At 41.4% G+C, this 19,872-nt stretch overlaps 1 protein-coding gene across 2 annotated transcripts in view; it reads right to left on the bottom strand.

The window, feature by feature from the left end:
• Nucleotides 1-19,872, bottom strand: part of plxnb2b (plexin b2b) — a 121,093-nt gene that overhangs the window by 77,873 nt on the left and 23,348 nt on the right. Inside the window, exon 2 of one of the 2 annotated variants that reach the window (XM_011475918.4) lies at nucleotides 17,978-18,161. The exons of the other annotated variant lie outside the window; for it this stretch is intronic. The gene's annotated coding sequence lies outside the window, so the exon portion shown is untranslated. The remainder of the gene's footprint in view (nucleotides 1-17,977; nucleotides 18,162-19,872) is intronic. 2 annotated transcript variants of the gene reach the window in all.

The raw sequence follows: 19,872 nt of genomic DNA, 5'->3' as shown, positions 1-19,872 counted from the left end.
AGTAAAACCCTCTTAAAATTATATGATGTTTGACAAATAAAATCCTCAGAACAACTAGAACGTCACATTGCACATGACACCTTTTTCTTTTTAACGAAATCAAAATGTAGAAGCTATGAGCGAACAGTATAGAACATTATGATCCAAAAAACCTGTAAAATTACTTTTAAAATGACTTTGCCTGTGCAGCCAGATATATATGGCCCGGTGGTTGGAAAAGCAAGACATTCTGCTACTATGCTGGACATTTGGAAAGTTGGAACGTTTTGTTTTCTTCATACCCGAGTGTACTCTGAGGTCAAAAAGTTTTTCAAAATATTTTTTATTAATTTTAACTTTTGACTCCTGTGGCCGAGTACAACATTCCAAAAAAATGTAATACAGTAAAGTCAGTTTTAGCTTATTTGTTGATGGAATTAGATTTTTCTTTGCAGGATATTTTACTCAAAATCAGCTATTCTTTAGTACTTAGAAAAGTCCTACAATTTGCTAAACTTGCTGGGAAGTCTGTTCTTGTGACCGTTGACAGCTCTCTCCACACAAGCCATTATTTTTCTAGTAAACCGTTCTGAAGAATTAAAGACTCCATCTGTGTCATATGTCTAAAAGCAACAGAGTAATAAATTACCCAAATCTTACATTTTTTTGTTCACACATGCAGACATTTAATTAATCAACTTTTTTTGAATAGCAACACCTGTTGGTGCCTTTGGAAGCAGCAGCCATGTCTTTTTCTATGCAGCCATGCTATGCATGTTTTTTTCTTTTTATAGTTGTTTGTTTGTTTTTTACTACAACACTTAGAAAAAAGGTGATTGTATGTTCATCTATTTATGAAGGAGACACGCTTCTGGAAAAACCAATGTGTTTGAGAAAGCTGACTAACTTTACTTAAGCGGTGCAAACAAATTCTTTCCTATGTGGCTCCTCTATTATAACTCTAATTAGACACTTTCTGTTTAGACACTTCACCATTGCTTACGATAACCAAAAAGACACAAAAAATAGCTTGAAAGTACGTTAAAGCCCCACAATTATGTAATAATTTGTAGTTATTGCAGTGTTAAGATTACTCAAACGTAACAAAGATAAAGAAAAACCAACTTTATACATTGCAAATTAACATTTTTTATGTATTTTTTTCTCTGATTTTCAAATATTACAAAGATGATCATGTTTTTAAAACACGTTGAGACCGAATTAATAGTGACATTTAAAAGTTTATAAGGTAAAGATCATTTTAAATAATGCTAACAAAATGTAAGGATATAAATCTCAACAAAGCAAGATAGTGTAGAACTATGGCCTACTATTAAAAAAAAGAGGGGGGGGGGGGCTTCATAGAGCATCGTAACTGTAAAGTAAAAGAAATGCTGCTTTCTTTAAAGTAGAATTTTTTAAGAATTAAGAAATCTAAAACAATTTAAAGCCATTCAAAACCAAAATAAACTGAATCTACATGAAGAAAAATGCTAAATTTTCAGGAAAAGTAGCTGGTTGGCTCAGTCGGCTGTGTGTAGGACTGGTACATAGAAAACTAGGGTTTCCCAGGGGGTGCAATGAGCTTTATTCAGTGTGGGTCCTTGGGCAAAACCTTTCACGATACTGCGTAACTATGTCGCCAAAAGGAGGCCCAGGTCTGGGTTCCCTTGTGCCGGTCCCCAGCCCGGATAAAATACCGTGGTGTGTCAGGAAGAGCATCTGGTGTAAATCTCTGCCAAACCACCTGTGTGGATCACTGCAAGCGGATTCGATTTGGCGACCCCCCCCCTCCTGAAGGGATGTACGAAAGGTGAACAAACACACATTAAATTCTCAGGAAAATATCACATTCTTTGCCATTAAATAATGCTTCATACACGCAATATGCAATAGACAGCTCAGGTAGAAAGTCCTTCCTGTAGGTTGTATGTTGAGAGAAGCACCTGAACAAAACCGCATTTACCCAGAAGAATTTGATGGTTTAAAATGGATTGAGGTTTCAGGAAAGTCAAACACAAAACCCAGCTGGAAAGAAATCACATTATCCTTCTCACTACAACTAGTGATGAGGTTTTTTCTTTTTGCCTTTTTAAATGCACTAATAGAAAATAGTCTGTGTATAACTCATCAGTAGATATCTGGAGAATCAATTTAATGGTCTATATTATCCCAAATGCCTGGAGGCAAAGTACAGCCGGGTGGATGTGGCTTTTAAAGATGCTTTCTATCACACAAGGATGTAATCATACAAGACAACATTGTATTGACTTATGTCATCTTAAACCTCTTAATCGTATGCGGACATCAAAACACTCATTCTAAAGCTTTTCTATATGTCAAATAACAGAGTAAGCTCTTGGCATCTTCAAGGTTCATTTTAAAGGTCAACACCTGGCGTTTTTCAAATTTTCTCATAAGGGCTGAGAATAGATTTAAGCTGGAAAAAGGATCAAACTCTTATAGATGTGATTCTTGTAATGAATCGATACAGCTGTGGGAGAGGAGAAGCGTGTGGCTTTGACCACATTTTCTCATTATCATCTGAAGGCATGACTTATATTAAACATACACATCAGCAAGAAAAGCCTGGGGACTTGGGAGCTTCCTGTCCCCTGCATGATGTCGCCGTGGGCTCTTCCTGTCTGAGTTTCAGGGCCAGACCTGCCTGCTGTGAACCTGAGCCGTTCGGTGAATAATCGAGGGGAGGGAAAGGGAAAAAGTGGCAGCGAGCCACATGCAGACACTCCACCCTAAAGAGGAACAGCATGCCAGCCCCGGTGGACATCTGTTTTCACAGGTGTGCTCGCCCAATGTGATTAAGATTGGCGCTATACACCCACCGAGCAACGTAGCATTGGTACGCCAACGGTGGGGGTGCTGGGCCATGAGTGCGAGGAACAGTTGTGTTGTTAAGAGGCAGATGGAAACAACGATGAGAGTATGATTGGAAGAGGAAGGAGCAAATGGAGGAGAAAGCGGGAGGTATGGTGGATGGAAGTGGCGTGAGAGTTCATAAAGCTGCTAACCACTATTTAGAGACACATCATTTCAAAAAGAAGGGGATTAAACCAAGCACACGCAGATTATACTTTTTTTGTTTGAGTCTTACATGGAAAGGCAGGAAGATGTGAATATTAAACACCAGCCCAATCCAAAGTGGGCCAAAGGTTTTTCAGTGAGAAGACTGGGTGGTCTGAAAGGAAACCAATTCAAGCCCGAAAAAGCCTGCATGACATAGGTGGGCAGAGGTTTTGGCAGAACCAGCATGGCTGGTGCCCAATCCTGTAGCTCACATACTCTCCTGGAAACCAGAAGATGGATTGCTTTCCCTTATACCAACACGACACTTAATGCTTTAATCTAAAACGACAACTCGCCAGGATTAATTTTTGTGTTGTCAGTTAAGACAAATTGAAAAGAAAAAAAAAATGCACCAAACAGATTTAATTGAGAGAAAAAGAAATCTATTTTCCTCACTTTTGCATTGGCTCCTCCATCCACCCACTGAAAGACTCTACTGGTACACTATAATTCTCTAGTGGTCTTTGAGAACTTTTAGCCATTTCAAGTGATCTCGCTGCTGGAGTACTACGAGGCAGCGACAAGAAAATCTTTAACGAACGAGAAAGCAATTCCATTTCACAGCAGCAAGGAAGCGAGGAGGAGGGGTGGGAGAGTCAGTCACAGCCTCTAAAGAGAAATGGAGGCCTTGGATAAAAGCTGTTCACCCCAAGATATCTCAAGAAAAAAAAAGGGAGCAGGCAGGCTTAACATCACATCATCCTGCTGTATGTCTCACAGGCTTACCTAGATGACAACTGAGTGGTAGAGTACTACACACTGCACATATCCTCTCTGCATTTTAAAACTTTTTAAAACTATCTACAACTAACATAGGAACAGCATATTTTACGCTGCCGAACATGGAATAAATTAAAGTAAAGCATGACTGTAAAGACCAATTTTTTCGTTTATTGTAAAATCAATCCCAGTGGTCTTTTATTGATGATTATGCTGTTTTTAGCCAAAATATATAATGTCATGTCTTAGGACAAAGTTTCTGCAAATTTGCAGTAGTTCATTTAAATTAAACTTTGAGTTGTGGACAGGACCATAGGCATGGAATAAGCCCACCCCTCTTCCCATCATCCATCTGTTTACATTCTCTCCCATTAGCTTATATTGCCCTTCACACCCCCAACTGAACATTATCGGTGTAACAAAAACAGCAAGCAATATTGCAGTGATCCAGCCGTACAGTTTTTAACCAGGTGCTACCATAGATGAGGAAATCAAATACAAAAAGAAGAACAAAAAGGAGTTAGATCTTAACTGAGCTTCGAATCCTCCGTTCATTTCTTTACTCATTGACCCATTGTCATACTTGGGTGTATTTCTATAGTCACCTGCATAAGTTTGTCTATTAAGTTGTTCATTTTGTTCTTGATTAAACAACCTCAAACATTTTAATATTCTTTTACTCCATTCCATTTCTTGGTAAAAACAACTCCACAGGAAGGGAAGCTTGGGATTTGTCTGCTCCCGATTCACAATGATTTCACCCCAAAAAGATTCAAAATTGCTGTATTGAGTTCAATATTCTTCATATATGTCCACAATCATAAATGCTACTATAAACTATAAAACATGCCATGTGAAACCTGTTGATAACTTTTTGCTCTAAATGCAAAAGACAGCCATGCAGATAGTATTAAAACTTTATGAGGATGGCTGTGTTGTCAAGCCCCCGGAAAAAACATTTTTCATTAGTCAGTCTGGATATCACAAGCTATGATGACGCAGCCAACTCCTTGTCCTGGTTTCATCATCCAACCAATCCCCCCTCCCGCCCCCCCCCTGTACTTTCCATGCCTGCTATCAATGAAGAAATGGCAGGCGTCGCCCCCACAACTCTGCCCCACTCCAATCTGCTCTCACTTCCCATCTCCTGGCGAGCACATCTCAATGAGGGGTATGACTTCTCTCATAAAGCGTTGAGTGAGAAATGTATATATTTGTAAGCGCTAATACCAAGCGGCACAGAATGTTGGGCCAGCACCAAACAGATGGTTCTGAGAGAGGCAGAAGATCAGAGAGATGCTCCCTCCCACCCACTCTGTCCTCGTTCCTCTCAGAGGAGCCACTATCACTGCTCAGCACAGCACTGAAGAGCTTCAGTGTACAAAAGCGGCACTAAATCCCCCCGTGGTAGAATCAACTCACTCTAACGAGGGTATCAAAGAATTTTATCAATGACACGATATTGAAAGGGACTGCTGTCGGGAGACTTCTTGTGGTGCAGAAGGACATGTAATGAAAACCAGAGAGCAAAAGACACACATTTATTTGGTTTTAAGAAATTTGCAGTGATACCACAGAGCAGACTTTTTTTTAATGACTTGCCCACTGTGACCTCCATTAAGCCCAGTGAAGGCAGATTAATTGATATGATCAAAGACTAAGTGAGCTAAATGTATGTAGACAGAATTCTCAGGGGCAAAAGCAGAACAAAAGGACTGATGGGCTTCCTTTGGATGTAAGGGGATCATTTCACTTTCACAGGGAGGGACATTTCATGTCTTTATTTGGCATAGATCTGTTTTTCACTTGGCTTGCAATGACACCTCACAGGAGGGCAGGGTCAATCACAGTGCAGAGCTTAACGGTTCCTGCACACCAGAGGAGGCAACTACCGGTACTCTGCAACTTCAACACACACAAACACTGATTTCCTGTTACATGCCCACCACTTAGAGTAAAAAAAAAAATCAACATACACACTGCAAAAACAGAACAGGCCCCTAAAAATAGATAAAAAATTCTCAAGAATTTCTTCAAATAAGCAAAAAATTTGCCAGTAGGATAAGAAAAGTGATCTTGCTAAGAATCTTATTTTTAGAAATATATTTTTTCTTAAACTAAAACTTTTTTTGCTGTTTAAAAACTTTCTTTAAAAGATCATTTGTCTTGCAAGACAGAAAATAAGACAACTTTTCTTGAGACGAGGGTCTTTTTACTTTCTTTTGCAGTGCACACAGATGTGCTTGAAACATACAGGAAATGTCCTGTCTTTGATTTGACACCACAGTGTGTGGTCGTCACTGCTATCCTTCAAAAGTCTTTTGTCTTTGGAAGTTTTTTTCAATCTGATGCTACGGTCACACTAAGCTCGGAAATGCGCATTCAAGGGTGCTTTTCCAATGGAAAGTCTGTGTAAACGTGCATTTCGGGATTCCGCGTTCTCTCGCATTCAGGGGTTGGATTAGGGGCTTTAAATCAACAATTGATTCCTGAGCGGCTGTGTCTCCTGCTCACCGCTCCCCCAGGGGATGGGCCAAATGTGGAGAACAAATTTCACACACCAAAGTTCTGTGACAACTAATATACCTTTAACATGTCTTTCATACTGTATGTCTGATCTGCGAAAGAAAAGACCTGGAGCAAGATTCACTAGATTTGCACCAAACTTCTATCAACTGTAGGTACATAGTATCAGGTAGCGACATTCTAATCTGAATGCTAAAAGGGCGGATAAGAACCCGTGTTCAGTGCGTTTTTGAACCCGCATCACATGCCCGGTGTGTACATCACATAAAGCTTTCCAAGGAAATTCATTTCATATGCTGTTAAGTGTAACGACTAAATTATTAGGGAATGTATTTTTAATATCCTTCCTATTGAAAAAAAAAAGTCTGCTTTGTTTGGTGACAAGCAAAAACAGTTAGATAAAATGCTGGTGTTCTGGTAGGATTTAAAACTCTGACTGACCATGCCCTTTTGATCTTTGACACTGAAGAAGGCAAACGCCACACGGCCATCAGGGAAATCCAGAGTCTGTTTTGCTTTTACACACTGCTCACAGATTGCAGCTTTGGCATGGTAGAGTGGACACAGACTGCACGCCGACCTGGGATGCTCTCTGCCCTGCGCAACCTGGCTATGATTGCGCCAGTGTGCCATGAACACTCCACAAAATGCCCGGTCCTTGCCCGAGATGTAAAAGAAAAGAAAGAAACCCTCTCCCTTAGGCTGAGCTAGAAAACAGAAACAGGCTTGGGACACAAACTTCATTACCTGCTACACAGTGGAAGATGGGGAAGAAAACAAAGAATGAGAGATGGGAATAAACAAGGAAATGACAACAGACAGAAGATATGAAGAAAGGTTGGCAGTCATCCATGAAAAGACAGCTGGCAGCGACATCCTTCAACAAACCTGGCGACGCAAGCAGAATGATGGAAGCAACCTCGAGAGACGGAGAAAGGGAGAGGGGGTTTGGAGGACAAGGGTGGCAGCATTAGATAACGCAGCATTCGTCTCCAGACTGCTGTGCTAATTAACCCAATTCCACGTACAAGGCCCCCTGCTGGTCTCATATGCCGACCACAGCCTTACACCCTGACAAGGGGGTTGAGGGAATATGCTGGTGTTCAAGAGGTAGGGATGAGAAAGCATGAGGGATGAAAAGGGGATGAAAGGTCCTGTCGCCTTGTCTGAAGGTGAGTTGGCTCCCCTGCCAGCCTGCAGCCTGGCTTCTCTGGTGGAAAAAAAGCGGGAAGATGAAGACAAATGAGGCGGCGTACAGGGATGCTGATCAACAGCAGAGTCACTCACCAGACATCTCGCTATATCTAGAGGGAGCAAGCGAGAGAAACAGAGAGGGACGGAAAGAGGTGAGGGTGCCAATGAGCCGGCACCAGTCCAGTCACAACGCCACGGACACAAATCCAGGTTCTGTACCATTAGCTCCAGACGGTCATAAATCATACAATGGCAGCCAGCAGGAACAATGAGAAGGCCAAAAAGGGAAGTCAAAAAGCCACAAAAACATAGCACTGATCAGACAGGAAGAGGTGATAGCCAGCTACCTCTGGACATAAGACATATTTGGAACACTTCAAGACATGAACAAAACACAGAGAGGAGCTTTTCAGAGATAAGTTGGTAGTTTAACTGATGCTGTGTCTGCTTTGACTGCAATGTTCTGGAGGCTGGTTTGAATAAATGTTTATAAAGTGTGATGAAAGCCACTAACACCGAAGCTTTATCAGATGTCCAGTTTTTATTTGATCAGATCCATTCTTATCCTAAGCAAGAAATGTTGTATTGTTTTTTTTTCCTTTATTCATTTTTAGATATCTGATGGTGTATGATATTACTTAAAACTTAATAAAAAAGAGAGTTTTGAGCTATTCCTAACAGTGAGACCAGACTTCTGAAGCTATGCACGCACCGGGGCATTTGACATTTGAACGCACTTTTAGCCCATGGAGTTCACATTGGACAAGCAGGGAGGGGTTACTTCTGTTTACTAGCTCATGTCCGCCACCTGCAGTTGGAAGAAGCTTGGTGCGTTATGTCAAAGCGCCACTTGAGCATGAAACGTAAACAGTTCGGTTCATTGCAAGCGTCCTTGCAATAGCGGATATAGATTACTATCATGTCAGGAGAGTGGCCTTGTTTTAACTTTTTTTGAAACACAAATGCAGACGTCAACAGGCAACGCCACTACATTATCTACCCCCCCCCCCCCCCCCCCCCCCCCCAATGGTCAAAGTTTGACCTGGTGTAACTGGCATAGCGCATTCAGTGGCCTTCAGTTTGTACATAGAGCGAAATAACGGTTGTAAAAACTTGTGCAGCTATGTGTGAACACAACAGTTTTGAACGCAGAAGCCTGAAACTCACATTTACGCTGACTATTATTTTAAGCAGCCACTTGAACCCGCGTTGCCGACGACTTTGTATGCAGCTTATGTCTACATAAACATGATTACACAACTTAACCTTTAGATGGCAACAGGGTTTCAAATTAAAGGGTCCCAAAAACAGCAAAGGTCAGTTATTTAAAACAAATCCACATCACTTTTGCCAGGCAGCTCGAAAAAGTTTTTAAAAAACATTTAAGATTTTGATTACCATCACAGGCTACTAGCTATAACATGTAGCACAAGTCCATCCACTGCCTCTTTCTCACTATTTATCTCTACTGGCAATGCTCACTATCTAAATTAAAAGAAAGAAAACGATTTCCTGAACAGTCACAGATAAAAGGCCACCAACAATGCCTCACATCACTTAAAGCCCTAATCAAGATACTTTTTAAGTAGAATTCAGTCCTACAAACTGCAGAGCACATTTAGAATAGGCACTTTAAGTTTCCATTTGGTAACGTCTGGAATGTGTAGGAGTTTATAGGAGCAAAAACTTTACAAGCATTTTTGCCAGCAAAAACCTCATCAAGGGATTTCCTAGCCCACATCTGAACCACACCCATGCCAAAAATGTGTTCTTGGCTGTAAATCTGCACAGACACACACACAAAACACATCCAATCTATATGTGCATGTATGCATTTGGTCTGTAAACCACTTCAGCGCACTTGGTAGTTTCATAAGTGCAGTAAAGTAAATGCATAATTAGATATGTATGCAAAAGTTGTTGGTAGTGGCGCTGTGCACAGGAAACAAGATTGTCAGATTGGCACAGTCTGGGAGCAGAGCATCTCTTGCAGCAATTTCTGGTACGCATGTACAGATCCTTCCTTACACGGCTACACCACGGGGGGCTGAACATTTCTATGCTTGGATCCAATTAATTTCACCCCCACTCGCTGCACATTTTCAACATGCTTGAAGCATAAAAGGAGGAGGTGACGCTTTCAATGAAGTGGAGGTGCAGTGAGGCAAGTGGGGAAAAAAATAAGAGGAAGTAGTAAGGATGGGCCAAGGTTGGCAAATCATAGTATTCCCTGTATCTTGCAATGAGCTTTAGCACAGGGAGAGGAAAATGCAATTACACGTGCCCTCTCAGCCTTTTCAGGCAAGTATGGTGTGTAGAAGTGAGCGGGTAGCGAAGTGGATGGGGGGGGGTTGTGCCCTGTGGCGACCAGTACTACCATTCTCTATGCTAATGGATGCCTGTTCTGCATTCTAACAGGCATTTGGTGGCACAGCTCTGAGTGTGAAGCATTGGCAGACGAGTGCATTGAGGGTCTATGGGAGAGGAAGAGGAGGAGAAGAGGAAATCTGCCCTATCATGTCTCTAGAGATTGTAAGAATAATGAAATACTCTGCTGGGACTTCAAAGCAAACAGCTGGTCATTTCCTGTAGTGATAGCCGACACAAACCTACAGGTTCAGGCAGAGAGTGTTCACACACTTAGTCACACATGCCTACCAGCAAAATCTCAGTAAATGACTGCCACCTCCTTTGATGGTATAGCGAAGTCCAGAAGAGGGAGGAACAAGTGTGTTGGTCGAGGGATATATTTGAGAAGTCTTTTGTGTGGCCTGGCAGAATCTTCTAAGTGCTTCAGACACAGCCTGAAGTCAACACTTACGCAATATGGGTGTCATTTCGGAAACAACTGGAAGCCAACAATTTTTAAGCCTTTCTACATTTCAGAACTGGCAATGTTTGACACGGCAAACGGTTTTCAGAGGGCAGAACCTGTTCAGACAAAATCTTTTTGCTTTTTCTTTTTTGGTTTTGTTTTATTGAGTAAATTCAATTTTCCTGGCAGACATTCAGATGCAGAGGTATATTGAATCACATTTAATTTATGGGTTTTCATTTCAATGCTTGGCAAAGAACAGTTTTTACAGCCTCTGGTACTGGTAATGAAAAGTCTGTAAATTAAAGAAATGATTTGTATCCTTGCAGGAGATCTTAAAGTTGTGGTTTTACCGGTACTTTCTGTATCCTGTTTTCTACAAAGCCATTTTCCGGTAAGATCAACAACATTAGATATCAAGTAAAAATCATAAGATGCTCAAATTCCGTAAGGTGTCTGACAATACAGATAGGAGGAGCGTGTGTTGCTTCTCTCTGGGTCAATAAGAAACACGTGTGTAAAACCATGCAACACGCATTAGTGGTCCATTTGAAGGGAAGAGGTCTACAAGGCCCACATGCTATGCAAACACAAATAAACCAGCAGTGGTCATTCCTGGCTTATCGCATTTGGTATCAGGTCTAGTTCCATTATGAGATCCAGGCTACCCTGTGGGTCTTTTGATGTTGCATCTCAAAAATATGGTGGTAACTGCCCAGAAACAAATTCAAACATGTCTCCATGTTATGAAGGCTGGTGAAAAGCTCCAAGAACACAGGCTTTGAGTCTGGGACCCAGACTTTGGGTAAAAAGAATAACAAAAACCTAAGACATCTGGTTCCATTCAGCATGCCACAAATTCTTCAGCTTGGTTCACATTACTCGCTGAGCCCCCATGCTGGCTGCAAAGGGCAACAGACAAACCATACCATTCAACAGATTGCTCACCTATTCAACACCCAACGGCAGATGTGGATTCACCAACGATGGACAAAGGTGAAACTGAGTTTACATGACCGTTTGTAGATTTGAAGGGACTTAACAAGATGCTCCAAGCATGATAAGAATGCCAATTTTGCATTTTAAATTCCAGCACACACCCCTTGTAGTTAAACAGGAGCGGGTCCAAACAAAAGGACATTAAAAATTCAGCTTGAGCTACACGTTACACTGCCTTAATGTTTTTTTTCTTCCCTTCACACTGACTGCTCTGCACTCGGGAAAGCCCCAGTGGAGGTGGGTCAGCATTGCTGAGACTTAAAAAAACCCTGAAAGACTTGGAAGGTGAGTCAGCTAAGAACACTGAAGAACTTTGAGGGCTTAGTGTGATTTTAGTTGTTCTTCTCAACCAAATGATACAACATATTTTCCCCCCAACTTTAACAATTTAGCCATTTTTCCTTGTACAGTGTAGGCAAGAATCATTTTTTTTATTTCAACACAAGACATCCATACACATTTGGATCAGTTTAGAACCCATCAACAAAAATTCCTCAATATTCTGCATTTATGTTTGACAGAGAAAATCCTACAATGCCCCCACCCTTTTCTCTTATCTTCTATGTTTGAAAGAGTCCTTGGCCAAAATCACCCTGTCTACTGCCTTTCCCCATGAGATGAAGTGCCAGTGATGTAGACGATTCAATCAGAGAGAGTGAAAGAGCAGATCACAGACAATACGCCGCGGCCCCATTACCTCCGGTCCACGGATACTGCAAACGATGCTCAGCTCAGGCCCCAACCTAATGGGCCATAATATCATTTTACGCCATGTTCCAGCTCTTTATGCTAGCTCTAAACATAACTCTGTCGCCAATGCACAATAAAAACAGATATATTTCTTTATTACTCCTCACAAAGCATATCACTAGATCTGAGCACCCCTGCGAAGGAAAATAATATCTACGGGAACCTGCTCTTTTTCTTGGTTCATTTGGAACAGACGCACCGTTCTTATTACACTGAGCTGCACTCTGCCAGCCTCATACTCCCTATGCCATACAGTCAGAAAGTAATGGATGTTTTATTATAATAAAATGAATACAATATCTTCACCATAAATAGCCTACTTAAAAAGCCATTTCCTTTGCCTCGCAATATGACTGAATGTCCACCATGCCTCAGGCTACCAGGTGCCACATGTTTAATTCACAGTCGGAACAATTTGCATGTTTGGTGCCAGCGAACAGGTAAAAACAGTGACGCGTCTGACCTTTGTGTCTTTCTTCCACTCGCCCAATAATCACACTGCGCACCCTTTCACACGAGGTCAGGCGACTCTCCAGCAGACTCATTACTTAGCAGGAGAGTAAAGAAAGCATCACCTGGGTTCTCTGCTTTTGTGCTCATTCGTTTCCCCCCTCTCATGCCGTGCTTGTAAACCTCTTGCCAAATACCCAGATTTGTGAGGGGAAGTTACTATCCACAACTAGGAATCATCCCTGCACAGGCTTTACTATGCCATTCTCCTGTTGCCCATATATCACTGGTTCTGACCGACCCATTTGCACTATGGGGATGTGACAAGAGAGGAGCCTAAACATGTTTGTGTGGGGGGAGGATGTGGTGGAAGCAGAAGAGCAGTTGAGGAATCCAATCTCTCACATAGAGGAGGAGAGACAAGGAGACAGATGCGCTCCAAGCCTGGAATAACCCCGGCGGTATCCATGAATGAAATGACAGGATTACGGGGGTATTAGAAAACCTGCTGAGATAGTTGATAATGCTGTTTATGGTTGGGCGTCATGCAGTGAGAAGGGAAAAAGTCAAACTGTTTCACTAATGAAAATATGGACTAGCTCTTCACATAGTCGCTGAGCAGAAAAATCCAAGGACGGGGGGTCTTTCCCGCTCCGTTTACAGCAACAGTCTGACCACTTGCCAGACATTAAAACAAATATTAAAAGATTAATGTCTTTTCCAATATTATGCTTGAACCTCTAACCCTAAAAAAATACATTATTGTTGAGTCAACAACCCCCACAGATAATAGTAATTACTGTCTTAGCTGCACTACCAACTGACTGAGGCAACTTCGCTAGCTGACAGCTTGGTCCTAATTACAGAAAACCACCAATTATGGGCTCCATTTTATTATTTATACTGAAAAGCATACCCAAATAAAAGAGATTTACGTGACTCTGAGCATTCTCATCTCTGGCAGCTGCAGAGAAACATCCAGAGACCTGCTGAATCATTTTCTCAGACATATTTTTCCTGATGACAAACCAGTCTGCGGGCAAACAGTTTGTTGCGCAGAAAACTGGAAAAATGCACTAACAGGGGGCTGACCCTACTTCCTTTTTTGTCAGAATCAGGAAGCAATTTAGCTGAAAAGGAAGGGTGTTTTCTTTTGTTTCCCCCCACTTACTTTTCCTCATTTATCTGTCAACAGAGGCCGGAGGATCAATTCAGCCCCCAATGCCTTTCAACTATTAAAACAGTTGGTCTCTAGAGCTAAATTTAATTTCTTTCTTTTCTTTAAGATTTCAGGAAAGGCAAACTGACTCAGTTGCTGCGTCAAAATTTGTTAATATCCAAATCCAAAATAAAAAGATAAGCACAAATGTCCTCACCCAGATAGAGTATTCATCCATCACAGCACAAACAAACACACAGACTTTCACAGATGTTCTGCATCACTCCTCCTTGCCAAGCAGTGTCCAGTGATGGCTGAGAGGAAGGGAACTGTGGGCTCAGAGTGGGGGTGTGAAATTCTGTTTTTCCTGCTCCACTAAGTTTTGCAAAGACTTGGCAGATCATTGTGGAGATTTGTATGACTGGGAATTTGACATGAAACTATTTGAGAGGCTTGCCTGGACTATGTCTGTGAATGTATCTCCTCAACATCAACCTGGCTGTTGAGCTTATGAAACCTAGATGTCAAAGTGCTTAGCCATCAGGTGCAGGTATTAAAGCTAACCATTTGTTAGAAATAGGAGTGTATAGATCCATTTTTAACAAAGATTCATTTTAAATCATAATTTTTGGCTGCTGCACAAATGTTTAGCCAAAACTGGGTACTGACCAGAGCAGGAGAATTTTCCAGATTCCTGGTATTTTTTGCAAGATAATCAAGTGTAAATTAAATGTGTACAAACAAGTAAATAAGAATTAATGTCAAATCCATTTACATTTCAGTTTCCTTAAATTCAACCCACTGTTGTTTTTCCACATCAAAATAATCCAAATGGAACATTATTTGAACATTCTACCACACTGTGTGGCCACACGTCTTTGCTAAATCCAATGTTTTTTCACACATTGAACTGTAATGATGGACAAATCATTTTCTACTGACATCAACTGTTGTCAGCTGCAATTGTTGTTTTTACGTTATAGTAAAATAAATCTACCATGTCTCAATCCAAATGGTATTTTCCAATATTTATTATAATGGATTTATTTCATTTTCAAATGACTTTATAATGGTATAGCTTGATTTTATTAACAACTTGCCTCAGACAGATCAACCTGGTTAAATTGTAGGAATATAAATTGATTCATTGATTGAGTCGATTAATTGTAACAACGCTACTTAGAAAATATTCAAAATGATCAGAAAAATTATCATTGTGCTGTACTGGCATGCTTGAGTGAAAGCCAACATTATCTGTACCAATTTCTGGAATTGCAGACCTTGTTGACACAGAGGAAATACTGACAATTCAGTGAAATTTCATTGGTTCTCAAAATGAGCTCAAACAAAAACTCAACGAGCCGTAAAGCATGGAAAGTTATCTCATATATAAAAAATGAAAACAGATCTCAAAAGTGAGAAAGTATGCACAAAAGTAATCTTCCATAACAATCCAAGGCGCTTCACACTTAGACGACAGCTGCATGGGGCAGGCCTTGTTTGCAGGGCCTGGAGTGGAGCAGTATATGTGGCCCGAAGGCCGGATGTGTTCCAACTGTGCTCTGGCAAGAACAAGTCCAACCCAGGCAGACCCGACAGCTTGGATATTTGCAGGGGGCAATGGAAAACTGGAAAGCTGCAGTACAATTTTGGAAACCAAGTAGGTTGCAGAAGGAGGGCTAGAGTGATGAGTCAGGAACAAGGTGGTTTACATTATTTTGGTACCACAAGGACATGGCATTTGCAGAGAATAGAGACCAGACCTAAGCAGGTGATGGTGACGAGGGTCACATGCCTAACCTTGCTGTAGGCAATTAAATCCATCCTCCTGCATGTTTGTCAGGAGGGAATAAAAGCACATTTCTTATTTATTGACAGATTCTAAATGTCTCTGTGCTTGCTCCTTATGCAAAATCTGCCAAAAGTACCACCGTGAACTTTCACAATAGCAGAGAACACTAAACAGAAATGATTATGATGCTCGTGGAAAGAATTTAAAAAAAATGCAAATAGCGGAAAAACTAAATCTAACACCGTGACCATGCCAAAACAGTAACCGACTAAAGTTGCAACACTATCACCTCACAAAACTCTGAAGCAATTTCCGTTTCAGTGGATCATAGGCATTAAAGTTAGAATCACCACTTTAATTTAACATGGTAAATGAATAATTCAGTCTCATTTCTATGGATTAATAGTGAAATTCAGAGTCATTTTAATAGTTATAAATATGAAATATTCATATTACAGAATTCCTTATGCAAGACAGCAATTTTAGCTCATGATTAACCTGCACAAACTTCAAAAAGGTCACAGTTTGGGTAATGCTATCCATTTTTTTTTCAAAACCAGCTTTTTCTCTTGAACTTTATTTAAAACAATAGGTTTTAGAATTTATTGAAAACTTACCTATTTCATGTATATTTTTGCTTTATACCTCCAAGAAAAATTGATGAAAAAAGAAAATAGAAAAATTATAGAATGATGCTGAACTGATTCCAAAGTACTTAAAATTAGCACACAAAGTTTTAACACTCCACAAGGGGGGGAAAGGAAAACAATGGGCTCTACCCTAATGGTAAAAGAAAAACAAGGAATGTTTTTGTTTGCGCATCCTAATTCCCTCATTCGTATGTATGTCTTTGCTCTGGGGTTATGCCAAGGGAAAGCCTCTTGAGAGACATGACTGGCACTTCCTAATCCTTGTGGATCCCAAAAAGTATGCTATTACCATGACATTTACATCGTCTTCTGGGATACGAAATGAAATGAGCAAACAACAAAGGAATAAACAGAGAAGACTCCAAAGATAAAAAGCGTGAATGTTTTATAGGGTGTATTTTGGGTCGCACATGTAGATTGGGTTGTGTCATTGTTGAAGTGAATTATTAGAACTAAGGTGGAAAGATTATTGTGCGCGCAGTCGTCTCAAGTAGCCTACATTTCAAATAGCCATATTTAGTTTATCTTTAAACACCAGAGGGCTGGCTGGTGGACATGCAGCACCGCAGGAAATGGGAGGGAAAGTGGATCACAAGAGCTATGACCCAACCAAACGGCTGATTATGGAAGAGTAGAGCAAGAACAGGAGTTGTCTGTCAGGCTAAGCACTCCACAGATGATGCGAGTTGGCATCTTAAAGTAAACAGCATGTCTTAAGGCTGTGCAGCTTTGGGATTTAGATGAAGCCGCAGAAATGGTTTATGAGGAATTGGCCAACAGTGGATAAAAGTTAATGTATCGTAAGCAATTACGTGTTAAAACTTTTCACCTTCATTCACATACATAGTTATTCACTCTTCAAATTAATGTGTACTGGGGAAGTTTTAACAACCCTCCACCTAAAATCATTACAGCAGCAATTAAGTATTGGGTATCCTCATTTAATGAGCGTCGGAGCAGATGTAATCACTTGCATCTCTTAATAAACAAGCACAAAAAAATAAAGGGGTTCAAATGAGGTGTTGACAGACTATAGCTTGGAGCCAAGGCTTGACTTATAATTGGACTATTGTTTCCTGACAAATACAGAGAGCTAGCCAGTCTAGTAGCCACCATTCTTTCACTTCCTTGAGAATATAAAAGAGAGAAAAAAAGCATTTTTTGTTGATATATGTGGTGGCGCTTTGGGGTTTTGCCTTGCTTGCTGAACTCCCCAGTGAGATGGGCAACTATGTGCCGAGCCGGCTCAATAACTTCTGTCTGCTATCTGCTCAGTTTCTTCCCCTGGAGCCGACCCTCACTTTTTGCTGCTGCGCAGACAGTTAAACAACAGGAGTCAGACCTGCTTTAATGAGTAGAGAGACTCAACTAATTAGATACCCCCCAACTCCAACGCGTTTTACCCCTACCTGTAAATGCACACCAGTTTGATATAACATGGCCAAACCTGAGACTGATGGGCTTGTCTAGAAAAAAACAGGGGCTTAAAAGATTTTTTCCCCCTCTCTGGCTGTTGGCCAATGGGGAACCATAGTAATTGCACAATTCCAACTGTGGCAAGGAAGGACAAAAAGGTGTTAGGGAAGTGCTAGTCAGAGAAAGTGAGAAAATGCTGGGATGGTGAGGGGGAATTAAAGAGTCTGGCAATTAAAAGAAATGCAGATGGGGAAAGTGAAGATAAAACTTCGGAAAAGGAGCACATAAATAAATGTTTGTACAACAAAACAGCATGCCAAAAAAGTGCCTCATATAACAGCTAGAACCCAAAGACACACATATGAACAAAAAGAAATACGTGAAAAATAACTGGACCAAAGATAGGATAAGTGAAATATAAAATGACCTTGGCAACTACTTACTAGGGAGAGGCTGACAGGGATTCAGTAAGTATATTGGCTGTTGGAGTGGAACGGAGTAAGGTGCAGCAGCTACACAGTGGGCGCTCACTGGACACTTCAATCACAGGCAGCTGGACCCCCGGGCAAACCTGGCCAATTAGCCTCCCACTGCCGCTGACCCCGAGCTTCATTAAGGGCCTGGGCTCTGGAGAAAGGGAGAAAGGAGAGGATTAGGAGGTAAGAGTGTAAACCATCAGTAGTGGCCAGGTGTAAGAAGACACATGCTAGAGGTAGCACTCAAGGTTACAGGCAAACACAATCTACAATGGGAGTGTCTTACACACACGTACACACCAACTAAATGAAAAGTCTCACATCCCCATTGGTTTATGCCTGCAGCAAAGGTGGTGGTGGTGCTGGTAGGGGTTAGATTCACAGGGACCAAGGGGCAAAGCTCTCCCCTATTCACAAACACAGCTGTAATGACAGCAACAGGTGTGGTGGCCACCAGACATGCAATTATCAGCCTGGGAGTCTGCTCTCGGTGACAGAGACAACAGCAGATCAAGAGAAAGATTGGAGCAAAATAGGAGGAGAAATGAAAGATGAGGGTGAGGAGACGAAGATGTACTAATCTCAAAGCTCCAGGAGGAGAGAAAAAAGTAAAATGAAAAAAAAGGAGGTGGTATCTCCAGTCCCATTTTCACCACCATTTACAATTACAAAGAAACATACAAATCCAAACCCTAACTCATCCTGTAGCTACATCTCACCAACTGTTCCTTTGCAGAAGCAATTCTCAAATGATGGTGATCTAAAGAGACTCAAATGTGTGCTCAACACTAAGACAAACGCAATTTTTTTAGACTGGGTGGGGCTGCTTAAGGCGCTTAAGTACAACCTGAGTTTAAAGAGCCCTTGGAGCATTCTACTTTGAAAAATATGAGCATGTTTGACTTCATTTTAGAACATGGGACCTCTGCCTTGCTTTGGCTTTGCCATGTAAACCTCAGGGGCGTTTCAGAATGGGGGGTAGCAGTTTCATACATATGCTCCCTTGTTTTCCACAGTCCACATCTCAGATTACAGACTTTCGACCAGGCTAAAGTAATATTTGTGAGCCACAACTCACATCTGTTTAGCGCTATCTGCAGTCAGAAAGCGTATATGCTTGGGTGGAGAGGAGACATTGGTCCTTTTATTTAAAACAAGTCAGGAGAGAAAGATCAATGGGTCAATTCAGGACGTCATTTGGAGAGAAAAGTTCACAAACATGTAACACAAAATTATGAGAGGGAGACATATGAGTGGATGGGGAGGAGGTACTGAGTACAAGAAGGCATCTAGCTCATCTGGGTGCTAGTGGCTTATTGATCGTTGGAGACACACAGATCCAAGCCATTCATCACGGGCCACTCTCAGGTCCTCAGATAACTCCTGTGATAGTGTCCTGCTGCTGAGCAGCTGCAACTGGCCACATCCATTATCCTTCAAAGTAAGCCCGCTAGCCCAGAAACAGGCATGGAAGGGGCTGCCGGGTGACATGACAAAGAGAAGAGTGGGATGGAAATGGAAAAGTAGCCTGTGGTTAAGAGCTTGCAGATGAGACTAGAGTGTACAAAAGGCATGAGCTGGTGTTGAAGGGCTCCAAATTTAAAACTATGTCCCAGAAACCACAAAAAAGAGATGAGAAAAACAGTGGGCAAAAAATGATGGCACCATTGTTTCCGTTTCTTGGCCAAACAGCATTTGCAAAGCTGTTTTTCAGGAGATAGGACGCAAACTGTCCAAGCGACAAGTAGATCTGAAAACTGCTGAGTGGCCCTCAATGCATCTGTGGGTGTGTATGTGTGTAAAGAGAGAATTCCCTGAATGGGCAGGTGGGAATCAGCCATAATGAGCCATGCAGGGAGAAA

Source organism: Oryzias latipes, chromosome 6 (assembly GCF_053564925.1).
Source record: "Oryzias latipes strain Hd-rR chromosome 6, Olatipes_Hd-rR_3.1".
In the NCBI taxonomy this organism is placed as follows: domain Eukaryota; kingdom Metazoa; phylum Chordata; class Actinopteri; order Beloniformes; family Adrianichthyidae; genus Oryzias; species Oryzias latipes.
The sequence above is the reverse complement of the archived record's forward strand: the minus strand, read 5'-3'. Positions and strand labels throughout refer to the sequence as shown.